Raw genomic sequence first — 12,148 nt, forward strand, 5'->3', positions numbered from 1 at the left:
TATTATTGTGGCCAGACTAGCTATGGGCATGTATTGATGTGTTTCTGCTGGGTTATGCATTAGTTAGCATGCCAACTCAATGTGATTGGAATGAAAGTCTGGATTCTAGCTACCAAGTCTTGCAATGCTAAAAATTATTTTCTTCAATATTTGAGCCTAGAGCTGGGCTGCATCGCCGTTCCATACAAGGGTAGAATGTTTCAAAGAGCATGATTTAATGAAAATCAGTGACTGTGGCAACTTTTCTGCAAAAATTATATAACATAGTTCCTTACACGTTTCTTGGCAGTTCCGAGGGAAATGTGCTTAAAGCAAGTAAAACTTTCCCCAAACAGATCAGGTTTTTAAGGTTAATCCACTATTGTATTTTAAATCAACAAAACCTACCTACACTAAACTTTAAACCTAAACCTAACCGACAGTGTCATTAAACCACATGTGAAATGATAAACAAAACTATGTCATTTTGTGTTGCTTCTACAACACGTTCAGCTCACGTGTTGACTCGTGTGCTATTCAGGACTCGTACCCCGTTCCTTTAAATCGCAAGTGCTCAGTCAGTTGAGCTAATGAATAATTTGGTTTTGCTTGAACAAGCATTATGCTATTTAATTGTACTTTTGATACTTAAGTATAATATCAGTTACTTTCATGCTTTTACTTATTTTTTTCTCATGAGCTATTTTATTGTTATGGAGTCAATTTCGATAAATATATCGTTACTTTTACTCAAATTTGATGATTGGGCTACCACACCTGGAGTCGTAAGTTTGAATCCAGGGTGTGCTGAGTGACTCCAGCCAGGTCTCCTAAGCAACAAAATTGGCCCGGTTGCTAGAGAGGATAGAGTCACATGGGGTAACCTCCTCGTGGTCGCAATTAGTGGTTCTCGCTCTCAATGGGGCATGTGATAAGTTGTGCGTGGATCGCAAAGAACAGAATGAGCCTCCACATACTGCGAGTCTCTAAGGTGTTATGCACAATGAGCCATCTGATGTGTATTGATGGTCTCAGAAGCGGAGGCAACAGTGCCACCACGGGGACATACTAAGTAGTGGGAATTGGGATTTCCAAATTGGGAGAAAAGGGGAGAAAAATAAGGGTACTTTATAGAACACTGAATAAAGTCATTAGTAAACAGAGCGTGTGAGCGGAGGATGGCGGTTACATTAGCAAGCCAGTAATCCTACAGTACACTCTTGAATTAAAAAATATAGACAATCTTTTCTCAGTATGAAATTTTATTTGTCCCTCCGGAAAATATGTTGCGAAACGTGGGGCTCAACCCAAATTATCCTATTCACTCTGCTCAAATCACAAAATTACTTGTGTCCTTTTCTAATTTTCCTAATCAAAATAAATCATGTTTGTTTGTTTGTTTGTTTGTTTCCCATGCATCAGTCCAAACGCAAGAGTCATGTTAGATGAAGTTTTGAAGCATGCCTTACATTTTCTGGTGTCTGCTCAATGACCAAAATCCACTTTAGACACTTGGTTCACAGGCTGCACAGTGCAGATTCACTGGCTTTTTCCCCAACATGTCAATTTGCATGGGATAAGAATAACAGGGATTATTTAGGTAAAAGACGCAATTGTCTTTACTGGCGCAGGAACGCATAGCCCAGCAAAAAGTCCTGAAAAATTACTGACATGAGCGATTAGCACTGTATTAAATTAAATGCACTGATAATTAGGTTGCTACATCACCCCAAGTCCCCAAATAAAATAACCACATCCAAATAGGGCAGAGAGAACAAGGCTATTTGTTTTAAGTAGCCTACATCAAGGCATTGTTTGTGCAATTGTTATTTGCACCATGAAATATTAGGGTATGCCAATATGCAGAGGGATTTTTTTGTACCTGATGCAAAAATAAAAACAATAATGTTGACAACGAAATTATGCCTAATAATCTCATGCTACTCTGCTCCAACATTGCTCATGAGCGCTCGTGAGCGAGGAGCAGAGCGATGACTTTTGAACTTCAGTGTTGGAGTTGAGCGATCACAACTCGCTCCACTCGGCCCACATGCTCTTATAATAAAGTATTTCATTCATGGGGTTATCTAAAATAGGAATTACTACGTTGAAATAAATCTCTTGATTTATATGTTGTTGCCTTAAAGTTAAATTACTCACGGTTGGATGAGCCTCCTCGCGTGTGTATCTGGCCCCCTTCTGACGTGGATTCCACTGGTTCCTGATTTAACTCATTCCTGGCGGTGTCCACAACTCTGTCAGCTTTCTTATGTCTTCAGTAATCTGCTAAACATTTGTGAAGTGGCTATTCCAAGTGCTCATTTCATTATGCCAAATGATTACCTTCCAAATACAATGTATCTTTACATAAATTGCAAAACTTGTTCTGCCTCTGATGAACATTTAAAGGCTTCTTTAAAGTCACTATAATTTAAACTCTTAGAAAGTTTTTAATGGCTTTCTGTTAGCTTTGAGGCCATCTACATGCTAGTGTACATCAAAAAGGGAACAGAATTATATTTGTGCAAATATACAAATTTCTAAGGATTAGTATTTCTCTGCTAAAAAACAGATAAAAAAAATATTAAGTGCTAATGGCAATGACATAAACTAAAGGCTATTGGCTATTTAATAGAAGTACTTTGATATGTCTCACCCCAACTTCCTGTTTAAATTGAAAATAACTAAACTGAGAACAGAAAACTGTGCACACCAAATCATTTAGTCTTTTAAGTGTTTAAAGTCAATATGATATCAAAATTGATGCCATTTGCTTTCTTACTGCATGCTTTTGTTCCTACTGCGTTTGTGATTAATATGGAAAATGTAACGCATTGATATCTGTCTGATATCACTGTTTAACGCGTAAAACAAATACACAATTATCACAATATGCATTTTTTTTTACTTCCTAAAACTTCACTTATGTATTCCCCCACTCTCTGTGGTTAAAATTGGCATATATTAATTTCCAGGAAGTACACGCTCGACTCGTCTGCACATCCTAGCACTGAAACTGATTGTGTGGAGCAGTGCTTATTCATTATGCATGACGCATGTCCCGGGCATAATAAACATGGGAGTTGATTTACTGTACTGAGAATGGAGACTTCACCTGCAAGTGGTGAGCCAGGTGTGGGAGAGATACGAGCAAGCTGTCATACTGTATTTCTTTGCATTGCCCAAAAATGCTAACTTAACTGAACCCATGTCAAATGCGAAAGCGTACAAGAGAGACCTAGTGTGTGCGTGATAGAGACTGAATGGCAGCCAAATAAAATAATAGTTTTGAGATTTTAAACTTCAGCAAATGTCACTTAAGCATTCAATTAGTTCTATATCTGTATGGATTGTGTCTTCTAATGTATTGGTAATGTATATTTAAATTTCTCTTGCCAATAAAGCTAAAAGATTTTGCCAAACTTTTAATGACAGCTTGGCAACTGATTCTATGGCTTGTATACATCTACTTGTATCAAAGATTCAAACCTGTAAAAATTTTCTAACTGAACTCTATCTGCAAAATAAACATTTTAAGCTGCATATTTAAATGACTATTGCAAGTTCTTCGAGGCAAAGTATAAAATTAATATATTTATGATTATATTTATGTTTGTTTAAATGTACCATGATTAATTGAGATTAAACAAAATTGTGCGATTAATTATTTAAAAGATATAATCTGTTCCCAGCCCTAATTGTTATTCAAATACATTGTGTCAGATGGAATAATGAGCATGCTAAAGCAAAAGGTTTCACTGAAAGTGTGTTTTATTGGAGCTTTGCAGTTGATGCTACATGTAATTGTACGCCAAATTTAACATCGCCTAAAACAGAAGGGGTGTGTTCGCTTTTGGACTGTGAAAAGCTAAAAAGACAAGAAAAACTGTGTTTTTGTCCCATTTCCATGTCTTCAACTACAAAGCCATTGAGAAGGTTGTCTTACAGACCTCTGACTATTCTGGTTTTGTTCACTGTATGTTCGTAGCCTCACAACAAGTGTCATCTGCCCTTAAAGCACATGTAAGCATACAAATAGACACAGAATGAAGGATTTAGCACTGGATAAACGAGCGGGAACATTAAAACTCTTAAGTCCTAAAAATCTCCTTCAGGGAAAGAAGGAACACAGCAGAATGGCCCCAGCTGGCCTTTTCTTTACAAGCTACACAATGCAAACAATGAATTTACTGACCCCCCAAATCCCCTTTCGTAACATTTAAGGGTATTGCTTGCCATGTTTTATTGACTGTTTTAGTTGTGTGTGGACTTTCTGAGCTGTAGCCTACAAATGGTCACCTCTCACAGCAAATGCTAAATGCTTTGCTCTCATAAGAAAGTTAAGAACAGTCAAAATGAGAAACAGTTTTGCTTAGAGAAAATTAAGCCTATTTAATCTTAGCGGCCTTTAAGGGTTTTGCATTGTGGCTTTATTTTAATAAAAATTATGCACATCACATAATTACATAAAAAATAATTATGCTAAAATAAATCAAATAAATATTTATATAAAAATTATTTAAATACAATAATAATAATATTTAAAGTGTAAAATGATTATACCTCATTGTAGTATCTGATACGTTTATTTTATGATGATTTAAATAAAAAAATCACTATAATTAGTATTATTATTATTATTATTACTACTATTACTACGCACATTTTAATGTAAAATTACTGAAAATTACACAAAAAGTGTCAGAAAAATAATATCACAATGTAATATACATAAATAGTGTATTCAAATGTAATTAGTTCTAAAATAAAACTTACATTTCCATTAAAAAAAATATAATTTTATATAAGAAGTATATATTAATGATAAAGTATACATATATTTGTTTTTTTTGAGAAATATAAAATCTGACTATTTTGTCAACGCCATAAGTAGGCTCATACAAGCTCTCTAACTTATTTATTGTTATGTCTGTAACTTTTTTTGGACCGTTCACCAACATATGTGCTTTATGTGCGTAACCAACCTGTGTTTCTGTGGTGAGCAACAGAACTCAGGTAGAACTGTTTTAAGATTCACCATTTGAAGTCAGACATTAGAAGATGCAGTCAGAGGTTTCATGTTTACATTTCATGCTGTGAAACTTGTCAAGGAAGCGAGAACAAACCACAGCCACAGAGAGAGGACATAGCAGGGGTTGGTCAATCTCAGCACATCCTCTGCTTTGGTGTTTGTGGTCCATGTCATGTAATTATAACCCAAACATTGGGAGTGTTTCAAAAGGCCAAAGAACATATACGTTTATTGTATCCCGTTTGATAGAGACCTTCAGGAGTGTGGTATCTAAATTAGTCTATTCAAGAAAAATGTCCTTAATGAGCTGTGAATGTTAACTCTGGTCGCCATAAAAAAGTGAGCTTTTTTTAACAGACTTCAGCCGCAATGCCTTGTGAAAGGACAATTGGCACATTTAGGAACTGTGTGAAAAAGTCCTCTGTCTGCAGCCAATAGAATGAACTATGCCAGACAGGAGAATATGAATAGGCTTTTTACAGGTCAGGGCTTCCATTAAACCCACTGTCATTGTTATTATCTGACGGTCATGGATGTGGCTAATTAATATTCACATCATACACCATAGGGCACATTAGTCAAAAATTAGCTCCAGACATGCTCTCAAATTTCAAATTATGATGTGGGTCTTTCTACTTTTCAGACAACAATAAACCAGCAATAGAGCCAGGCTTTAGTGATAGGAAAAATAATTGACAATATTGAAAAATAATCAATAATCATGATAAAGATAAAGATTCACAAAATTTTCGGATTTTGAGAATACATAAATGAATCAAAGAAACGTTCATTTATTTAAAGGAGAAATAAATCCATAAACTCAACCCGCACTGTTTGTGATACAAACATAAATTATACCTCAAATGACATGGTGTATTGACAAGAGGTATAATATTAATGTATTAAGCAATCAAACTTAACCCTTCTATGGTATTCATCAATTTTGGCTGAAAATACTTTTTCTTTATTTAATGAAAATGGTTTAATCTGAGCAGAACAAGACTTGGTGACTCTTCCTCCATTTTCCATCTGAACAGAGAAAACAATTATAATAATATTTTGGTTTGATACGATAAGTTGTCATAAAAAACAAAGCTACTCTTTTGGTATTCACTGTCAAAATTGACATTACAATCATAAATCCGCCACATTGCACAAAAAACAGACAGAAATTACAGGGTGAGACTCTAAAACATCCTCAGTGCAAGACATACACCCACTCACAAATAAACACACTTACACACACACACAAAAATGAACCGGTGAGACTATAATACAGAACTTTTTTTACATCTGTCAGAAAAAAAAGTCACAGTGCTAAATATACACACTCTGAAATGAAGGGGTGAGAGGGTATCACTCTTATAATGCAGAACACAAACACACACAGCCATCTTTTGGTAATTATTGGCATTACATGTCATCTGTTGTTTTCCAGCTGATGACAGCAATCTGACACACACACGTTTGTGAAATGGATTTTTACTATAGAAAGTTTGAAATTGCAAAATGTTTCATCTGATTCTTCTGTTTTATACTCTACTTTAATTTTCAGAATTTTAGAGTTAATTTCTGTTTCTTGATGTTCATATTCTTGACATTATTATGCATTTACAATGAGTTATTAAATTTTTATGTTTGAAAATGCTTATTCTGTGTCTTCTCTTTGTAACACCATGGTTAGGTTTGATTGCAAGCAAAATTACATTAACTGCAAAAGCTGACAAGTCAAATCAATTTAAAAATGCCAAACTTTGACATTTTTTTTATAATGTCTAAATATATATCTAAATGCATACCTTGTGATAAAATATAAAATTAGATTACAAAAATCCATCAGACCACACAGTAGGTGGCTACTAGTCTACTGGCTGTTACTGGCATTACAGTTTTCAAGTCATGTTATTTATATTTTGTTCACCATATCCCAGCAATCTGCCTCCAATTTATGTCATATTCTCATATTTGCTTCATTTTTCAACATATAGAAGAGTAGGTTCTGAATAAAAAATAAAAAATAGCTTATTTGTATATGCAAATTAATGGTAAAATGTAGAAATAGCATAAAATCTGAAGAGAAATTAATAAATGTGTTGTTCTTATTTCAGGGAAGAAGAAATGGTGTCATTATCATCATCATCATCATCATCATCATCATCAAAAAGGGTTACACATCTGACCCTTCCAGTCAAAATTACCAAAATTATCAAAGGGAGGTGCCATTTTTAAAACCATGGGAGGGTTATGATTTCTGCCTGGTGAATGAAAAAACTGAAAAAAAAAAAAAACGACCATAGAGTTACATTTAAAGGAATGACTCAAGCCGTACTCTATCTCTGGACCAGAATATCAAAGAGACTTGGGGATCTATGGCCCTAACCACCTGAAAACAACTCAGAACACCCTAGCATCATGGCTGTGATTTTATATGGACAAGCACCACTCATAGTTTCTTCAGAAAATGTAAAAACTTGTTTTTTTTCTGCTTTATTATATATTTAATCATAGCTTTTGCTACCAATTGGCCATTTCAGGAAATTTTTATTATCTTACAACCAATATCTCAACATTATCATGATTATTTAGAACATACTATCAAGAAGCGAGAATATCATAGAGACTTGGGGATATATGACCCTAATTACTTAGAAACCACCCAGAGCAAACTCCTACTTTAGCAAAACAATGGCAGCAATCCAGAACACCCTAGCGTCATGGTGGAGATTTTTTTACACAAGCAAGCACCATTCTTATTTTCTAGAGAAAATGTATAAATAAAAAATATGAATTTTCTTCATAACTTTGCAACCAATAGGCAAAGTTTATCATTCTAAATCACCAGTTGTTAGGCCTTTATTGAATTCTAGTCAGGCAATCCCACATTGTCATATTGTTTTACAACCAATGTCTCAACATTAACATTTTTATTTAAAATATACTGTTATATGCTCAAAATCAATTTACTCAGCCACAAGGAGTGCCCCACCTGACATCTACTTCATTATTTTTCATTTATGTGACAAAAGCATCTCAGAGTAAGTCAGAGTTAGCGCTGAATGCAATGGTAATATTGCCATAACAATAAAATCTATCATATGAATTTGTCAGTACAAAGCCTTAGCCCTTAGGAACTGGTTTATTGTTTTATTCTATTAGCCTCTTATTACTAGCACTCCAAAAGACCTCCCCTCTCACCTAGCTTGCATGAACATTTATCAGGCCATGTACAAATGTCTGGAACATATGATGGCTGCTCTCTCCATGTTGTTCCAGGGCAAACGAAAACCGTAGGCTGTGTTAAAAAACGAATGGCTCTATGTGCATCTGTTATCAGACAGCACCTGATCTAGCTGATGTGACAAGGGGCTTTCATTATATAGCTGCCCTGTGTTTCTCAGCAAAAGTATTTTAATTTGGCTCTTTTTATTATCTGTGTTTGCTAAAGCAAGCATCACTTACTATTGCTCTGAGTTGTTAGGGGTTTTCCCTAACCTTGAGGCCAGAAACATACTTTACACTAGTATGAAAATGATAACACAAATGCTTGGCTAACGCATTACAAGTGTGCAGTCCCATTGAACATACTTGCATTCTTGTGTTACTTGTGTTTTTTTAGATAAAAACCTTAGTACTCAAGATAGACTAACCTTCAAATGTTTGAGACATAATACTCTGTTATTATTCAAGTAGCTATCTACACTCACTGGACCCTTTATTAGGAACACTATGGTCCTAATAGAGTACCCAACACGGTCATCTGCTGTTGTAGCCCATCCGCCTCGAGGTTTGACGTGTGGTGCATTCTGTGATGATATTCTACTCACTACAATTGTACAGAGTGGTTATTTGGGTTTCCGTAGCCTTACTTTCAGCTTTCACCAGTCTGGCCATTCTCTGTTGACCTTGATGTTTTTGGTTTTTGGAAACATTCTGAATAAACTCTAGAGACTGTTTTGTGGGAAAATCCCAGGAGATCAGCAGTTACAGAAACACTCAAACCAGCCCATCTGGCACCAACAATCATGCCACGGTCGCAATCACTGAGATCACATTTTTTACCCATTCTGATGATTGATGTGAACATTAACTGAAGCTCCTGACCCGTATCTGCATGATTATATGCACTGCATTGCTGCCACACGATTGGCTGATTAGATAATCACATGAATAAGTAGGTGTACAGGTGTTTCTAATAAAGTGCTCTGTGAGTGTCTATGTCGACTGTAAATAACTTTGGTGAACTTGCATAGCTAACTTCTCTTCAAACTTTTGATCCGGCATGAGATTTGTTAACATATAGAAGAAAAATGACCATATAAGATGACAGTTAAAGCTAATCATTGCTATAGCACCCCTGGTGGCAATGCTGAAAATGCAACAGATACTCATTGCAGTTAATTGCGGCCTTGAGCGGCTTTAACGTTATGTCAGTTGCAATGCTTCAACTAGCAATGCCCTGCCAATGACTCAGAACACCTGAGCAACTACTTAACAATGCGCTAACAACCACTCACAACACCGAAGAACATAGCGACACCCTAGTATCGTGGTAGTGAGTTTTGCACTTGTAAGCACACCTCAAATTTTCTATACTATACAAATATCTAATGTATAGTACAAAAGAGACCAAACTGGAAAGATGGAATAACAGTACTGAGAAAATGTTATAGACTGGATACGAACTCATATCACCCACAAGAGCACAGCAGTTCAATAAGCTCTTTTACATGGAGACTACAAAGTTTTTTACTGCGAAGAAGCAATTGTTAATGACACAAAATTGGAGTTCACATTCACTTGCACTGTGCAAGTGAGGTACTCTACACCCATGTATACATGCGGCTTGGAAAGTAAGCAGCTTTTTCCATATCAAAGGGGAGTTGTTTCCTTAACTTTCCATCACAATTTGCCATGCAGAATTGCGCTGCAATAGTGGGTTTTCCCTCTTAGAGTACGTAATACTCTGCGCACATGCACACTCTTCATAAACTATATAAGAACCCACTTGGTGACATAAGCTGCGTTATCTGGCAGAAACGGTTTTCTGTTTATCACTTACACGTGAAATACACGTTTATGTGACATTACAGAATGCCACTTTTATTATGCCAGTATAAGCCGTTTTCTTAAGTGCATGTAAATTAGATTCCCCTTCTGTCACTCACTCAATGTTGTGTCGATTGTAGTGACACAAGGGATCTCTTCTGAGAGCCTCGTGTACCTCTGAACTTGAGAAAAGGCCAATGTCAAGTTGGCAGACAGAATTTACAAGCCCCACCCCCGGACATACGGGTATAAAGGGGAGCGGGCAAGCGAATGTCTGACAGATTTGTTCTTCGGAGCCAAGCGGTTGTGTAAAAGCAAAGCTGAGTTCACCACTGTTCCACTGGCAATAAGCACTGCCATTGGATCTACGGCGCATTCCAGCAGCATTCTCCTCTCTGCACGCTGTGCAGTCCACGCCCCTGGGCTCTTCGACAGCACTTTCATTTCCTGAAAGAGTGTTTCTCTTCCTAAAAGAGTTTATTTCCAATAAAAGAGTTTGAGTTTCCACTCAAAAAAGAGCAAGACACAGCAGGCGTTGAACGTGTGATCGCAGCCTCGCGTGCCTGGGCTGCGATCACACACAGGCAGCATTTTATGAATGTTCATGTTCTCAGTGTGAGAACATAGCCATGCCAACATTGCAGTCACAGCTTTCTCTTCTCACGAGAGAAAGCCACTTCAGCCACCCCCCGTGTCGTTCCATCTTCCTACGTGATTGAGGAGGACCCGGCTGCCATTGAAGGCGATTAGGGGATGACGACGGGCTCGGTTTCGCCGGGTAAAATCCCACCAACCACCCGCCCCCCGGCACGCTTGTTAGCTTCCGTCCGAGCTCAGGATAAGTGCGGCTCGCCTTGCGGCCAGCTGGCATTCTCCTTCGAGCTCCCGGAATTGGACGACGATTTCTGTATCGGAGAGCATCAGAGCGGAGTCTCTTGCTGATGACTCGTCTGGGCTGCCACCTTCCGGTCTGTTCGCCCAGTCTGAGCCTGATGCACGGATGTCCACTATGTTTCCCGGGCCACCATTAGCGCGAGGTGGACTGGAAACCTCACGGCTACTCGATCGGTTCCTCGTTCCCCGGGCCCAGCCTGCGTTGGCACATCAACTGCCTCGAGTTGTTGGCTGTACTCCTTGCCCTGCGGAGGTCTCTCCCACTGATTCAGGGCAAGCACATCTTGATCCATTCAGACAGCACCGCCAGGGTAGCGTACATAAATCTCTAAGGCGGCGTACGCTCCCGTCACATGTCACAAATCGTCCGCCATCTCCACCTTTGGAGTCAGCCGCGACTCAGGTCAATGTTCGCCACTCATATCCCGGGCGACCGCAACAAGATTGCGGATTTACACTCTCAAGTGGCATCTGTTTGCAAATTGGTGCTCGTCCATATTTGAAGACCCGCAGAGATGCGCAGTTCGGTCAATGCTTTCATTCCTGCAGGAGAGGTTGGAGGGGAGGCTGTCCCCCTCCACCTTGAAGGTGTATGTTGCTGCTATCGCAGCCCACCACGACGCATTGGACGGCAAGTCACTTGGTATGCACATATGATATGGACCATATCAGTGGTCCTCTCAGGCCTTCAGAGACCCCCCTTTGAGCCGTTTGATTCAGTCAAGCTCAAAGCCCTCTCCTTGAAGACAGCCCTCTTGATCGTGCTCGCTTCCATCAAGAGGGTTGGGGACCTGCAAGTTTTCTATGTCAGCGACACATGCCTGGATTTCGGTCCGGCAGATGCTCACCTCATCCTAAGACCATGACCGAGCTATGTGCCCTAGGTTCCTACGACCCCCTTCAGGGTTTAGGTTTTGAACCTGCAAGCGAAGCTGCCCCAGGAGGAGGCATACCCAGCCTCTTCGTTGTTGTGTCCGGTACGTGCTTTGCGTAGCCATGTGGACCGCACGCTGGGCTGTTGATGCTCTGAGCAGCTCTTTGTATGCTTTGGCAGACAGCGAAAAGGGAATGCCGTCTCCAAACAGAGGAAGCTCATTGGGTTGTTAATGCTATCCCCTAGCCTATCACACCCAGGCCATGCCCCCCCCCTCCCTTGCAGGTTCAAGCACACTCTACAAGAAGTGTGGCATCCTCGTG

The sequence above is a fragment of the Xyrauchen texanus genome, chromosome 41 (genome assembly GCF_025860055.1).
Source record: "Xyrauchen texanus isolate HMW12.3.18 chromosome 41, RBS_HiC_50CHRs, whole genome shotgun sequence".
NCBI lineage: Eukaryota > Metazoa > Chordata > Actinopteri > Cypriniformes > Catostomidae > Xyrauchen > Xyrauchen texanus.